The sequence below is a fragment of the Bos javanicus genome, chromosome 3, assembly GCF_032452875.1.
Source record: "Bos javanicus breed banteng chromosome 3, ARS-OSU_banteng_1.0, whole genome shotgun sequence".
NCBI lineage: Eukaryota > Metazoa > Chordata > Mammalia > Artiodactyla > Bovidae > Bos > Bos javanicus.
Window position 1 is genome coordinate 68,888,124 of NC_083870.1, and position 17,187 is coordinate 68,905,310.

Consider the following 17,187-nt stretch of genomic DNA (forward strand, 5'->3'; position numbering starts at 1 on the left):
AGCATATGTTTAACTGAGTCGAGATACTACCTAGTATATGTCTGAATACCACAGAAACAAGTTTTACCACAAAAGCATGAAGATTTGTTCTTGAGGTGATGCAACAGTATTTAGAGCATGACTCTGAAATCATTTAAGCCATGTCAGTGGCTTACCAAGGAGTATTGGGTCAAAGATTTGGGGAAGACTTCCCCAGGGCACCAGTGAATTCAGAGTCACAAGCAGTTGAAAGCAAGAAAAGTATATTCAAGTAGTCATTTCCTGCTGAACCAGACAAGCAGTTTGGCCCTGGGTAAGGGACTGAATCCTTTAGAAGGATCTCTAGCCTAGACAATCACCATCCTGAAGCCCACAGTAACCCACAATTTTCCTTGTGGGGACATGACCTTAACTGGATGAGAAAGGAAGCCAGTGATGTCTTTTGCTCAAATACACTAGTAATAAAGAATCCATCTGCCAACACAGGAGATACAAGAGATGTGGATTTGATCCCTGGGCTGGGAAGATCCCCTGGAGAAGGAAATGACAACCCCCTCCAGTATTCTTGCCTGGAGAATCCCATGGACAGAGGAGCCTGGCAGGCTACAGTTCAAGGGGCCTCAAAGAGTCATACATGACTGAGCTCACATGCTGAAGATTACACATAAAGAATTATTAAGTCAAAATTTTCTGCGCTGATGGAGGTGGAGGGCAGGGTCATTCTCCACTGGAAGTTTCTACTTTGAACAAAATAACATAAACTTTCACTGCATTTGTTTGGGTCCTATCTCTGTCTAGTTTGTACTTCTTGACCATTATCACTTGGATCACCTGCCTCCCAGAAACATGTTTCTATCAAAACACTTCAACTTTGGAGCATGTTTATTTGGAGCAAGTTTTTAAAAGTCATCTTATTCTCATACAACTGATCATTAGTTCTCCCAAACCCTGGCAAATATTAGAGCTATACAACAGCTAGTAGCTGAGTGTGCCTAAAAAAATGTTGAGAATACAGTAAATCCTCAGGCTTCCCCAAACAGAGATAATATAATAGAAAGAAAACTCTGGTATTTCACAGAGTTTTCTTCCAGGTAGTCATTTAGCCTTGCACTAACCTCTTCCCTGCTTAAACAGACAGGGTGGCAGAGGAGATGGCAATAGAGGGGACTGAAAACAGATTCCTAGGCAGGCAAACCTCACTTTCAGTCCCTCCTCTGTCATTTTCCTGCTGTATAATTCTGACCAAGTTACTGAACAAATCTGAGTTTTGGCTTTCCAATCAAAAAAGTAAGTTAAAAATATCAACTTCATAAGCTATTATAAAACTAGGTAGGATGTTACTTTTCAAGCACTTAGAGCTGACACTGGATAAACAATGGTTAGCATCAGTACCAGGATGTGTATGAGAATAGCCATTTCTAAGACCTATATATTTCAGCAGACCTTGGGGGAAATATCTCATCAAAGGGTTAGTGACAAAGATTACGATTCCAAGTCATCCTAACCATGGGATTGTAAAGAAAGACATAACTTCCCAGATATTTCAAACTTTCCTAAACAACAACAATGTTCCTGAAATAGGCATGCACAAAAGATGTCATATAATTCAGGGGTCACAGGCCTTCCCACCTCTGATGCTTACTCAACTGTGAAAGCTATTTAGTACCAAGCATCTTCTGGGGCTTGCTCATCTAAAAGGAGTATTTCACACAAACACACACACACAAACACACACACACATACACACACTTTAGTAGACAGTCCTCTTGGGGATATTGTTTCCTGTGAAAATCAAGTAGAATAGAATTAGCTTAAAGATCTCTACAGAGAATCAGAGAAGACACCACTCAAAATTGATTCTACATCCTATTGTATAGCACATGGAAACAAACACAAGTGTAGTACCTATGAACAAAAAATAAAATAAAACAGTCTATCAAAGATGACTAGATGATACATTACAGACTGCAACTTTACCACTAATTTCAAAACCCTCACACATTAACCAGTCCTATAAATGAATGAATGTATTTGTTAGGCACATATCAAGGAACGAAGAGTCTACTGACAACAAAGCTATTTTGGAGAAAGTCTGCCTCCCAACAGAAGTAAATGCATTTAAAACAGCTGTTGACCAGGCTCCTGCCTTTTAGTAAACCCTCTGAATTTTGTTTCTAGAAGTGCATCTATAAATGGCCTATAGCTGTCTCGTTTTATTAGCTCTTTACAATGCATGATATAAATTTCTCAAATAAAGCACCTGTAATGAAATTCTGCTGTGAGCCTGTTTGTGGTAGGCAGCGCTGCTTCCCAGACCTGTACAGCGGATTCCAGAAGACTACAGACAAGCCACCGCCAAAGGCCCGACCCCACAAGAGCCCACTCCGCACACAGGGCTCCAATGGAACCAGAGCAGAAAACTCTGGGGTGTGCAACCAAGTCACAGATTCAGGGCTACAACTCTACAATGGTGTAGAGCCTTTCAAGAGCACTGCTGTGGGGGCCCCTTTGCCACAACACAATTAGGGACATGTGTGACACCTGGAACCAATCAGATGTGCCCAGGTACACAGTAGAGTCCCATGGACAGAAATCTACACCAGGAAGGAAAGCAGTCACCTTTCTACCACATGCCCATGTGCTGGGTTGGGCCTGGAGGACAAGACTTTCCCTGAAAAGAGGAGGGATGTCTCAGGCGGCAGGTAGCCTTACCATGGTTCTCACTGGTTCAGTTTCACAACACGGTATACTTAGATAGCATACTTAATAGCCATTAAAGCACACAGGCTCTTTTTTATAATATTTTTATTTATTTGTCTGCACCAGGTCTTCGTTGAGGCCCAAGGGATCTTTAGTTGCGGCAGGTGAACTCCTAGTCACAGCATGGAGGATCTAGTTCCCCAACCAGGGATCAAACCTGGGCCCCCTGTATTGGAAGCACTGAGTCTTAGCCACTGTACCACCAGGGAAGTCTCAAAAGAACTCAGGTTCTTGAAGTCAGCCCCACATCAAGTGAATTTTGATGCTGGCCCTTGTTAGCTCTACAACTGGGGCAAGTGATGGAAACATCTGAGCCTTCATTTCCTCAACTGCAAAATAAAGATACTGATATCCACCTCACTACATGCAGCAGTAAAGGAGCTAACTTATGTAGAAACTCCCATTTTGTCTCTGTCTTATCAGTAGATACTCAATATTCGGTCCACTTTTAAAGCGAGTCATGTGACAACGTGGAAAATATATTAAGTTCAAAAAGCAAAGCATTAATATAAACACAGCTTTGTGCCATGCAGCAAACAAATATACAAAACAGAGTAGGAGGAAATGTACTAGAACCGTAACCATTCTATATTTGCACTGGAGGGATTATGAGTTCAGTTTCTCTCTTCTCCCAAATTTTCTTTGAAGAAGAAAATGTTACTTTTATAATGGCAAAATTTTATTGTTTTAGTAGAAGTGTTAGTTGTTCAGTCGTGTCTGACCCTTAGCAACCCTGTGGAATGTAGCCCACCAGGGTCCTCCATCCATGGAATTCTCCAGGCAAGAACACTGGAGTAGGTTGCCATTCCCTTCTCCAGGGGGATCTTCCCGACCCAGGAACTGATCTCAGGTCTTCTGCATTACAGGCAGATTCTTTACTATTTGAGCTACCAGGTAAAAGTTATTTATTAAGACTCAGAGTTTCTTTAAAGAGACAGTGTTTCTGAAGCAGGGTGGTTTTTATGACATGAACACAGACCAGTATTTCCTCAAGGCAGCCAGTAGAATACTAATCACAGCCAGAGTTCAGTGGCCACACCTCATCGTCAGAAGCACACCAACAAGAGTCAGGGGAGTATTCCTGAAGAGGTCATGGTCGCTGGCTGCACCCACTAACAAAGAGGAAGCCCAGGGCCTCTCCAGATACTGGGGACAGCATGAACCCCCTCTGGGTGTCCTTCTGGAAGCCGCCTTAGAATAGGACTCCTCTCAACAACAAGCACTGGAAGCTGCTCAACAAGCTGAGGCCAGGGGCTGGCCTTGAGACCACAGTGCTTGCTAGGTTTGTGGAACTAAGGTGGCCTCAACGCCCACATACCCACACATCTGCTGACTGCAGCCTGTGGCAGCCGGAGACCACACTGGGGTGCCAGTCTCTGGGATTCTTGACCTGCAAGCTGCCTGAAGCCACTGCCCAATGTAAATGCTTTGGACTGAAGCCTCTCACTGCTGTTGGACTCTAGTGAAAATGAACTCTCTCACCACCGAAGGGCCTTATGTGACCCTGAGGCCAGATGTGACTCTCCTCACTTGGATTTCTACCAATTTATCATCCCAAACCAAGCCAAGCCAGGACCTCGAGGGATTCATGGACTCCATGAGCAGGTAGCCACCATAAGGGCATGAACAGAGTGGCCTGCAGGGATGCTCTGGCCCCTCTCCTAGCCACCCAGGGACCAGCTCCGAAGCCATGGACTGATTGAACAATGGTTCTGCCAAACTGAAAGCTGATGGAGTCTCCTGGGCTGTTGGTGGGGGGAGCGGGTCACAGAATACCACAGTACTGGGATTCCCTGGCAGCATCTGGAACTCCCAACCCCTCTCCACAGGTGATGCTATAGGACATGCCAAGTTTGTACAGGAAATAACTTCATTGCCTGGACTGAATGACGGGTTGAAAGGACTGAAGGGAACAGCAAGAGCAATGGGTTCCTGAGGAAGTACTGGCCCCTGGGTTAGGACAGACAGCCTGGGTGGCCATCCCCAGACACTCCATGCTTCAAGCGACAAAAGGAGCGTCTCCTGCCTTGGGAGGTATGGGGATTGGGGCACTGACCTCTCTCTTCCTTCCCAAGACCCATGGTGATGCCTAGATTGACAACACCCTCATCCTGCTATGGCCAAGGAATATGCCTTGAAACAAAGTGTATCTGCCACCAAAGACTGAGGGCTGTATTGCTTCAGTCTCCCACCTTGGTGGCCTGGCCGATACTTAAGACATGGGCCATCAATGGATCTGTCCTCTGCGTGACTCTGCTGATACGAGTTCAGATGCAGGATGACTCCACTGTCCTCTGTTAATGGCACCTGTAACACAATTAGAAAGGACTCTGCAGGGAGTCAGGTGTTGCTGACTCATACAGGCAATCTGGGCAGAAGGATAAGTTGTCTCTTCAAGCCACAAGCTGGCAACAGCAGGCAGAGACAAGGTATAACTGCATTAGTCAATGACATACAACCACCACTCCCTAGTGTGAGTCACTGGCTCTCACTCGAGATATGCTTCTTTGTGGTCCTTGATGGGCTGTGGCCTTTCCCCGGAGAAGTCTTGTTGCCTCAGGGTCTTAGACCTACCATCTGGGTGCGTAACTGCATACAGGTTAGAGGGTCCCCACTCTGTTGGCCCATTGAAGGGTGGCAGGTGACATCCTTCCCAAGGGGAAGACTGACAGTTGGTTCCACTCAACTGTCTGAAATTAAATACCAGGATAGCACACGGGCCCTAGAAATGATGATACCCACCCTCTACTTGACCATGGCAGAAATGGCTAAGTCCACCATCCAGGCCGTTCAGGACCAACAGGGCTCACTGAACTCACCAGCCGAGCTGCTGATGCGTAACCAGACCACTGTGGGGTTACCTGCTCGCAGAACAGTGTGTTCTAGCCAACACCTCCTGCTGCATGTACATCAACAATTTGGGGAAATTAAAGAATTATGTGGAGAAAAATCACGCCAAGGCAGAACAGTTATCATCAGTAAATCCAGTTTCCTTTACACTTACTTTGACCTTTCCAGCTAGCTAAACTCTAACATCTGGGCTCTTGGCTGAGTGTCATACTCCCAAGAAAGTCTGACCTCTTCAGAAGGTCCTGTTAGTGGCCCTGACCACCTGCTGTTTCCACTGGGCAGGCGCTGTGGGGCTCTGTGGGGCATGAACCACACAGAATATCTCTCTGCCTCATGCGCAGGGTGGCCAATGGTCCTGCTGAGTGTGACCAGCTTTGCTTTTCCTAGCATCACGCTGAGGGCAGGGGGTGGACTGTTGGGGTAGCAGCCACTACATGACCTGCATCCTCTCCCCAGGATTGCCAGTGGGTGCTTTGGGCCTGGAACATTCCCTTGTATGGAGGCCAGGTGCCAAGCTGCTACTTGGCCTGACACTCTTCCTCATTAGGAGAAATCGTCCCGTGTTCCAGGAGGCAGTGAACTTCCTTGTAATGCCTAAGCATGTGTTTTATTCGGCACTTGGTGAGCCCCACCAGTATATTTGCCCTCTGCCCTCTCCACAGGAAGAGAAGGGGGTCTTCAACTTCAGCGGGGTATATGCAGTCCAGCCCACGTGTCAGTTATCAGGAGTGACCCGCTGGCCATGAGAGACAAGGACACACCACAGATGCCGATCCTGCCGCATCACTTCTCCCTTCTAAGTAAAGCACTGTTCCAACCAGCACTTTGTGCGTTAAGTCCTCCTTGGAAACTTGGAGCGCAAAGGTGCTGCTGTGAGCTAAGGTCTGTGGTTGGCATTGTCATGCTCTTTGCCATCATCCATGTGGTAAGACTCCTCATCTGGTGCTTGTAGCTGGATCTTCCTGTCCTACACATAGCAATGTCAAGTAGCAACACCTGCTATGTGGAAACAAAGCTGGTTAAGGAAAAAGATAGATATGGGGTGAATTACAAAAGACAAAGTTGACTCATACAGGACCTTAAAGATGTGATCAAGACTGTGGATGTTCTAAGGTAATGGGAACAGCTGGAAGGTGTGCCCACAGGTCACCTACCTTGTGTGGAGAACCCCAGACACACAATCCATGGCTCATAACACTAACAGGAGGCTGCCTCCCCAAATGAGCAGACAGCCCTTTCATCACTGAAATCTCAGAAGACAGAGACCACCGACACATTACCAAGCGCCCTTGTGGTATCTTTATTCTAACCTCTTGATGCTACTGAAAATAATAATACCTTCCTCAGCACCATGGTGAAGAATGAATAAGATAATCCACATAAAATGGTGAAAACACTACAAGCCATAAGAATATCATAAATGTTTATTATTTCAACACACAGTAAAACATGAGAACAGAAAAGCTCACTTAACACACAAAGTTTATTATAAATAAATACAGACTCTTGATTTTATTTCCATTTCAGATTTGCAATAAAGTCTACATACTTTATTTGAATAACATACTACCTGCCACAGCCCCTTTCATTGCTGTCTTAGTCAGTCTGGGCTGCTAAAAAAAAATAACATAGACTGGTGGTTTAAATAAACATTTATTTCTCACAGTTCGGGAAGTTGGAAAATCCAAGATCAAGGTGCTGCAGATCCGTTGTCTGGTGTATAGAGAGCCACTTTCTTGATGGATCCTCACATGGCCAAGAGAAAAAGGAGAGAGACAGACAGAAACAGGGATGAGGACAGAGACAAAGGACAGAGAGAGACAGAGAGATAAAGACAGAAACAGAGACAGACAGAGGGGACGCACACTCTCCCCATCTCTTCTTATAAGGGTACTAATCTAATCACGAAGGTTCTACCCTCATGATCTCATTACTTCCCAGAGGCTCCATGCCCACATACCATCAGACTGAAGACTAGGGTTTCAGCATGTGAACTTTGGAGGGCACACAAACACACAGCCCATAACAGATACTATGTACCCCTTCACCACCGTCTGTTATTAAGAGAGTAGAAAATTCATATTTTTTAGCCAAGCAGATACAGTATCACTCTGCCGCCAATAGAAATATTACTAATGGCCTGGGGCCCCCATGATGGCTTCTCATGTTGATTAAAGCCCAAGTCCCAGGGACATTCTTCCTCAGAGGGAGTTGTTTGGGCCTTCCATGATGCATGGGTTCCTGGAACACCAGCTTCCTTGTTTACACATCCACCCACATCTTTGAGGACATGCATTTTATGAAGCTAATTACCATGAGCACACAAAAATCTTAAAGATGATTCCAGAAATCTTATTTCCTGCCTCAAAACTTTCCTTTTAAAAACATCACTGAAGACCTGGGAAACTCTGGATTTTGTTTTAACCACTGTCTTACATGTCTTTGAGTTTTCGAAACAAAAGATATATACATATAGATAGATAGATATAGATATAGAAATATATATCTATATATATATCTTTTATATATATATAGTTTACTGAAGGCATGAAGGTTACAAAGGCTCCTGGACTCAAGAAGGCTGAAAGAAGACATTTATCAAAGATCCTGGCTGAAGTTGTTTAGAACTACTATTTGAATGTCCACTATATGCTAGGTACTTATTACAGTATGTATACTGTCCTTGGAGAAGGCAATGGCACCCCACTCCAGTACTCTTGCCTGGAAAATCCCATGGACGGAGGAGCCTGGTGGGCTGCAGTCCATGGGGTCTCTAAGAGTTGGACACGACTGAGCGACTTCACTTTCACTTTTCACTTTCATGCATTGGAGAAGGAAATGGCAACCCACTCCAGTGTTCTTGCCTGGAGAATCCCAGGGACAGGGGAGCCTGGTGGGCTGCCGTCTATGGGGTTGCACAGAGTCGGACATGACTGAAGCGACGTAGCAGCAGCAGCAGCATACTGTCCTTAATGTTAACATGGCATGGTAGATATTATCCTTGTATTACAGACAAATTAATGGAAATGCAGAGCAGTGATATAATGTGCTCAAAATAAAGATGGAGCAGGGTTTCTAACATGGTTCTGACTCCAAGGCCAACACTCTGTCTTCTGTTAGATGCTGCTTCTCAGAGCAACAGAACTGCACCCTTTATATGAGCAAGGAGATGCTCACTTGATTAGGAAAAAACATACTTCATCATGAAACATATTCACTTACGTCTGTAAGAGATATTCACTGCTCACGAAAGGGTCAAGGGTGGGGTGGGGAGTGGAATGAAAGAAGAAAGACTTTTCCCTTAAGGATGTCACTACCAAGTTTCATGGCTAGTAATTAAGTCCATTTGAAACACGGGCCTAAGGTTAATGAGTGAGTGAGAGAAAGAGGGAAAGAAATGTAGAGGAAAAGCATAAAAACGACACTAAAGAGGGCACAGAGAGGCAAAGTATTAAGAAAATAGAAGGCTTTGTGTGTTCTGTTTTTCTTGAAATATTAGAAGTAACTTCCTTATCAGCAAGACTCTTGAGACAGACTCTGAAAACATCTTTCAAGGCAAAGAAATGAGGCCCTTTACTATTTGGGGAGGGTTTCTATATTAACTTAAGTCTTGCAAATCCAATAAGATTTCCCAACAAAATCCCAGGAGATCTCGCTGTCTGCAACGCCAGGAGGAAGATTTACAGTAACTGAATATGGCTCTTCAGCAGGGCCCACTCAATTGGTTCCATCTATCTAAATAAGACTCTAACACAGAAACTGGAAATTAGAGTAGGAGACGGGGGTGGTGGGCACCACCACCTTCACAAGGGAACAAGTCACACCCTGACTGGTACTTAAAAATATATCAGGAGGAAGAAGATCTTGCTGTTAAAGAGAAGGCATAGAAACGAAAAGGAGTCACCCCCAGACCTGCAAAAGCTGAGATAATGCCAGGAGCAGTCCACAACAAAGATTCTTAATCCAGCTACAAAGGAGTCTGCTGTCTGCTGATGGGAAACACATGCTTTTTTGTACAGAGAAACCCAATTCTGATCTTCTGAATGTGTTCTAGGTACTGAAACAAGATGACAAAAGAAGCTTTATGGCTCCTTCCAGATGGACCACAGAGTCTCGCACTGCAAGTTGGAAGGGGTTCAGTGTGAAGCTGAGTCCCAAACCACCACACATATTCTGATCACCAGCACTCACTGTTTCATCATTCTGCTGTGTCCAGACCTAAACCTTGTCAAATCCTCAGACCTTGTGGAAGTTGTGAGCAACTTGGTGGGATTCAGTGCAGATGCCGTGCAAACACAGCCCAGAAGCACAGTGAGAGGCCACCTGTGTCTTCCTGCAGAGGAATGAAGTGAGAACGAATCGGACACTAAATGTTTATTTAACTTAGAGAACATCTCTAAATCACATCTTCAAGGAGATGTGAAATACACTGTTAGGTGAGAAACAAAGCCCATCTTGTATGTTTCATGTTGTGTAACTATCTCCATCTCACACTTGGCCATTGTTGCTTGAAACTGTCTGGAAGTTAAATACACCTTCCCAGGAGTGCCAGGTAAATGCTGCACAGACAGAAGAGAAGAGCTCCCACGGGGATCTTGTCTCATGTACATTTCAATCATAAAGTGTTTCAAGTTTGCCAATGGGTCTTAGGAAGCTCAGGTAAGAGCAAAACAGGTAAATGAAGGTCCCATATACATACGGACACAAATAAAAATTATTCTGAATCATTAAATGTGAACTCTTTCACCCACCAGATCTTTCACCAGTATGTGCCAGTTCCCTGGTGACTCAGAAGGTAAAGAATCTGCCTGCAATGCAGGAGACCCAAGTTCAATCCTTGGGTCAGGAAGATGCCCTGGAGAAGGGAATGGCAACCCACTCTGATGGAGCGACTGAACTTTCACTTTACTTCACAAATGATTGCTAGGATTCTGTGCCTCCTCACGATCCAGTCACTAAACAGTGAACAGCTAGCTGGTGGAGCAGAAGCCAGTCTAGCATTGTTGGCCAGCCAGCACTGTTCTGAGTGGCTGTGCTCATACCCCACCCACAGGCAAGGAGCCAAGGGATGTGAGTCCGACTTCCACTTCCTGTCCAATGTTATGCACGCGTGCATGTTCAGTCACTTCAGTCATGTCTGACCCTTTGCGACCCCATAGACTGAAGCTCACCAGGCTCCTCTGTCTATGCGATTCTCCAGGCAAGAATATTAGAGTGGGTTACCATGCCTTCCTCCAGGGGATCTTCCCAACCCAGGGATCAAACCTGCATCTCCTGCAGTGTAGGCAGATTCTTTACTCACGGATCCACTTGGGAAGTTCATCCAATGTTATAACCACCTCCAATAGTTGAATTAGCTATTCATTTACTCCATGAAGATTTACTGAAGTTCCTGGCATGAGTTAGACACTGCACAGGCCCTTGTGATACAGATAAACAAGAAAGACAGACTCCCTGATCTCCTGGATTCATAGACTAAAGGGCACAGAAAGACAATTAAACCAACAGTTATGGCCCAGCAGCATCATCAGAACAGTGGTAGAGGAAGCCTGGAGCACAGTGGGAATGCTTAACCTAAACTGAGAAAGCCAGCAAGGGAAGGGAGGGAGTCCTGTGAGGCATAAAGTCTGGTTTGGATAGTGGATAGGGAATGGGGCTGGTGGGGAGAAAGCCAAGAGATGAGGCTGGAAAGGCTAGCAGAATCCAGAAAACACAGGTCCTTGTAGGCCACATAAAGGAATATGGACTTGATCCTAAAAGCAAGGACTTTTATGTCCTACAAAGATCATATTGGTTGTACTGAAGAGAAGGACCTGGAGGGAAGCAAGACTAGAGGCAAAGAGGAAGGAAGTGGGGAAACTAAGGCACACAGAGATAGAAAGAAAACAGTGTCCTGAGCTATGGCAGTAGCAGAGAATGTGGTGAGAAGAGCATGGACTCAAAAAGATTTAGCAGAACTGATGGAGCCTGGGTATTGACTAGACGTAGAGATGTAAGAGACAGGCACCAAAGATGTTATTGCTTGGGTACCTGCCTTGGAGAAATGGATGGATGTTACCATGACTCCTAAGACTTGAAGACAAAATGGGACAGAAACTAACATGGGACAAAGAGTCAGAGTCCCACTGAGGACATGCTGAGCTTTGAGGGACCTGCAGGGCAACTCAACGCAGTCATCTATCCAGCAGCTGAATTAATGATATCAGGAGAGGAGTTGGGGCATAAGACACAAATTTGTATATCACCAGTCTGAAGATGGTAAATGAAGCCAGGAACACGGACAGAATCATCCAAGGGAAGTATAAAGTGAGAAGGGAAGGGAAGAGAAAGAAGGCTGAGGTCAGAACTGCGAAATGGCTCACAGTTAGGGCTGGCAGATTGAGAACAGTCTGCTGAGAAGCCCAGAGAAAGGCCTGAGGATGGTAGAAATGAGGCCAAGTGTCAACCAGCAGCCACCTGGCGATCAACAGTCCCAGTGCCTAATACCCGAACAGGATTTAATCAGTGGGTCCAGGACCACAAAGGCGAAGGGCGAGGAGAGGATGGGGAATTTTTAATTCACTTGATCTTCTGCTCCAAGAATGGATTACAGCAGACAGAAATCTCATTAGGCTGAGAGGGACTGTCCCATAAAAGTATACTGCAAACCACAAATGTAGGCCACATTTATAATTTTAAATTTCCTTACAGTTACATTCAAAGAGTAAAAAATAAATAGGAAATAAACTTTAGTTTCATCTGCAGGGTAAGTCACTTCAGTCATGTCTGACTCTTGTCGACCCTATGGACTGTAGCCCGCCAGGCTCCTCTGGCCATGGGATTCTCTGGCCAAGAATATTGGAATGGGTTGCCATGCCCTCCTTCAGGGGATCTTTCCAACCCAGGGATCAAACCTGCATCTTACATCTCCTGTATTTGCAGGCAAGTTCTCTACCACTAGCACTACCTGGGATACCCTTGAGTATCAGACTTTAATATAATAAAGCAAAATATTATCATTCACTAAGGAATCAATATAAAAATTCTTAATCAGGTATTGTACATTCTTTTTTTTTGTGGCATGGAGCCTTTGTAATCTACTGTGTATCTTACCCTTAGAGGAGATCTTACTTGGACTAGCCACATTCCAAGTGCTGCTCAGGAGCCACATGTAGCTAGCAGCTGCCACCTGGACAATGTAGATTTGTGGTTTACACACAAACATTTTACCTTTCTCCACATTTTATTTAAACAAATAAAAATTGAAGAAGGGTATGATCAACAGGAGCTCTCTGAAAAGCCTAGGTGGCAAGCAGGATATCAAATCCAGATGAGGGAGAATAGGAACAATTAAGGAGCATTTTTTATAACACTGTCACAAAAGGAAAAGACGCTGGGGACAGGCTGACCTCGTGCTTGATGCTGAACAGTGCAACAGACAGCTGCTGTAAAATGCAGGTCAGAGCTGGTTCCCTGCTAGGAATAAGCCAATACAGCTTTTTAATACACAGTACATGAAGTACTGCATGTCACCATCCGGGGACATGCTACATTATGCAAGGTCAGGTGTGGGGGACTGCACTCAACCCCTCCCTGGCCAGTCAATGTCATCTAACCAGATTTCCAGCTGGAGCTTCTCAAAATTATTTAGTCGCCTCTTCACATCACCTTGAAAGGGTGCATGTGATTTCTTCATCACAGGGACACCAACAGGACTCAGCTCGGGCTCTCCTCCCACCGCAAGCTCATCATCAGTGAGACGGGCCCCCCAAAAGGAAGGGCAGATGGAGGTGAATCGAACTGCCCAGCTCAGGACCTCCTGGCACTCCGGCAATCACGTCAGGAGCCCAGCTCAATTTGCTGGCCTCACTTCTCCAGCTTTTGAGGCCTCATAGCTGCACCTGAAACTAAGCATTCTTTTTCTCTTTGGATAACTCCAACAAAAGTTGTTGCTTAGAAATCTCACCCCTGGGGGTGAGGAAAGAGGAAAGAGTAAAGAGGAAAAGCCTGATACTTAAACCTAGGAAATGGAAGCAGAACCATGCCTATCCTGCCGGCCTTGTGTCTCATATGCCCTTATTTTCCCCACCTCCTATTGTATACTTTAATAATAACACACAGTTGGTGGGCCCCCTCCCTCTCACGCACATACACGCACCTCCCCCCACCACACACACACACCCCCTTAAGAGGAGAGGCAGAATAGTGTTTGTGTAGTTAATAGATTAGGCTTTGAAGAAAAATCCAAATTTCACTGCTGACATTTGCTAGCTGTGTCACCTTTGGCAAATGAGCTCTACAACTGAGTTTTCTTATCTGAAAAATGGGGAGAATAACCATACCAACCTCACAGAGGTGTGTGAGGATTAACATGAGGTAATGTACTGAATAAGTGTAATAGGAAATAAAATGAGTAGCACTGGCCCTAAAACGTGCTAAGAAGAATAAGTGATCACTATCACTTATTAACCACTAAGTAAATAAGTAAGTAAATGTTAGTTGCTCAGTCATTCCTGACTCTGTGATTAACCACTGTTGCTGCTGCTGCTAAGTTGTGTCAGTCGTGTCCGACTCTGTGTGACCCCATAGACGGCAGCCCAACAGGCTCCCCCATCCCTGGGATTCTCCAGGCAAGAACACTGGAGTGGGTTGCCATTTCCTTCTCCAATGCATGAAAGTGAAAAGTGCAAGTGAAGTCACTACAGGTGTGTAATACTACCATACTACCATAAGTGGTAGCTATGATTATTGTTCTTAAAATCCCTGCTCCTTTCCTCAAAGCTTACCTCAGCTATTATCTCTTTCTGCTGGCTTTTTCTGTCAATGCCACTCTACCAAACCCTTTAGTGCCACAAGTAAACACACACTCACAGGACTTCCCTGGCGGCATCCTGGACAAGACTCCATCTGCCAATGCAAGGGACATGGGTTCTATCCTTAGTCCAGGAAGACTGCACATGCCATGGAGCAACTAAGCCCAAGGGCCACAACTACTGAGCCCGTGTGCCGAGACTATTGAAGCCCACACACCTAGGGCCTGTGCTCCACAAGAGAAGCCACTGCAATGAGAAGCCCAAGCAATAAAGAGCTAGGCCCCACTCGCCGCAACTAGAGAAAACCCACACAAAGCAGCGAAGACCCAGCACGGCCAAAAATAAATAAATACATATGCAACCTAGACAGTATATTAAAAAGCAGAGACATTACTTTGTCAACAAAGGTCCATCTAGTCAAGGCTATGGTTTTTCATAGTCAGGTATGGATGTGAGAGTTGGACTATAAAGAAAGCTGAGCACCGAAGAATTGATGCTTTTGAACTGTGGTGTTGCAGAAGACTCTAGAGAGTCCCTTGGACTGCAAGGAGATCCAACCAGTCCATCCTAAAGGAGATCAGTCCTGGGTGTTCATTGGAAGGACTGATGCTGAAGCTGAAACTCCAATACTTTGGCCACCTGATGTGAAGAGCTGACTCATCTGAAAAGACCCTGAGGCTGGGAAAGATTGAGGGCAGGAGGAGAAGGGGACAACAGAGGATGAGATGGTTGGATGGCATCACCAACTCAATGGACAGGAGTTTGAGTAGACTCCGGGAGTTGGTGATGGACAGGGAGGCCTGGCATGCTGCGGTTCATGGTGTTGCAAAGAGTCGGACACAACTGAACTGAACTGAAGCACACTCACACTTACTCAGATTTGATGCCCCGCCCTGGGCAGCTGGTACTTCCCACTCTGCCCATTCTTAACTCAATAGTACAGTAACTATCTGCTTATGGTCTTTGTTACTTCCCTACAGCAATGCTTCTTAGAGCTTTGAGGAGGTAAAATGTGAGCAGAGACATGAAAGAAGGGAGAAAAGGAGCCATGTAGATATCTGAGGGAAGAATGTCCCAGGCAAGTTTAAAAAACAGCAAGAGAACTGGTGTGGCTGGAGCAGAGAGCAAGGCAGAGAGAGGAGAGGAGGTAAGAAATGCAAGGCTGAGTGGGCCAAAGGGTAAGGCCCATAACTCATGGAAAGGGATGTGGATGTTTTTTTTTTCTGAGTAAGATATAAACTTCCTGGAGGGCTTGTGCAGAGGAGTGGTGTGACCTGACCCACATTTTTAAAAGCCATTCTGGTTTCTGAGAGGATAACAGTAGGGAGGCAAGGGCAGACACACGACAACCAAATGAAAAGGCTTGGGCGTCAGTGGTGCAGGTGAGAAAATGTGGTGGGTGAGGTCGTAATAGTAGAGAATGGCACCCTACTCCAGTACTCTTGCCTGGAAAATCCCATGGACGGAGGAGCCTGGTGGGCTGCAGTCCATGGGGTTGCCAAGAGTCAGACATGACTGAGTGACTTCACTTTCACTTTTCACTTTCATGCACTGGAGAAGGCAATGGCACCCCACTCCAGTGTTCTTGCCTGGAGAATCCCAGGGACGGGGGAGCCTGGTGGGCTGCCGTCTGTGGGGTCGCACAGAGTTGGACACGACTGAAGTGACTTAGCAGTAGCAGCAACAGGACTTGATGGACTGGATGAACGAAAAACAGAGGGTAACACCATAGTTATGGCCCTAGAACTTGGTATGAAAGCGTTAGTCACTCAGTTGTGTCTGACTCTTTGTGACCCATAGACCACAGCCCACCAGACTCCTCTGTCCATGGGATTCTCCAGGCAGGAATACTAGAGTGGGTTGTCATTCCCTTCTCCAGGGGATCTTCCTGACCCAGGGATTGAACCTAGTTTCCAGCACTGTACGCAGATTTTTTTTTACCATCTGAGCCACCAGGGAAGATGTAGTAAGCCAAATAATGGCTCCCAAAGTTATCTGCATTCTAATCTCCAAACCTGTGAACATGTTATTTTCCATGTTAAAAGAAACTTGCTGATGTGTTTAAATTAAGGATGTTGAGATGGGGAGATTATCCTGGGTTATCTGTGTGGGCCTAATGTATCTGAAGGGTCCTCAGAAAGAAAATATGGGGACAGGAAGGTCAGAGTCAGACAAGGAGATGTGACAATGAAAGCAAAGGTCAGAGTGATGCAGGACCAGCAGCCAAGGAGTACAAGCAGCCTCCAGAAGCTGAAAATGGCAATGAGACTAAGACTTCAGGGGGAACGTGGCCCTGCCACCCCATTTTAGAACTCTGACCTCCAGAACTGTGACATGGATTTAGTGTTGTTTTCAGTTAGTAGTAATTTGTTACACCAGCAATAGGAAACTCATATACCTGAGTTGACTATGATGCCATTTATTGAGACAGAGAATACTGGGGAAGGAACAGGAATCAGGAGCTCTGTTAGGTCAAAAATCCTGAACAGACATTTCTCCAAAGAAGACATATGGATGGCCAAAAAACACGTGACACACATTCAACATCACTAGTTATGAGAGAATGTAAATCAAAACTGTAATGAGGCATCCCTTCACACTGTCAGAAATGGCCATCATTAAACAACCTACAAAGAGTAAATGCTGAAGAAGGTGTGGAGAAAAGGGAACCCTTCTGCACTGTTGGTGGGACTATAAACTGATACAGCCACTATGGAGAACAGTATTGGGTTCCTTAAAAAAAACTAAAAATAAAACTACCATATGACCCAGCAATCCCACTCCTGGGCATATATGCAGAGAAAAC

General features: G+C 45.4%; 1 protein-coding gene across 3 annotated transcripts in view; it reads right to left on the minus strand.

The window, feature by feature from the left end:
• ST6GALNAC3 (ST6 N-acetylgalactosaminide alpha-2,6-sialyltransferase 3) overlaps positions 1-17,187 on the minus strand; it is a 631,673-nt gene that overhangs the window by 568,743 nt on the left and 45,743 nt on the right. The window lies entirely within an intron of this gene.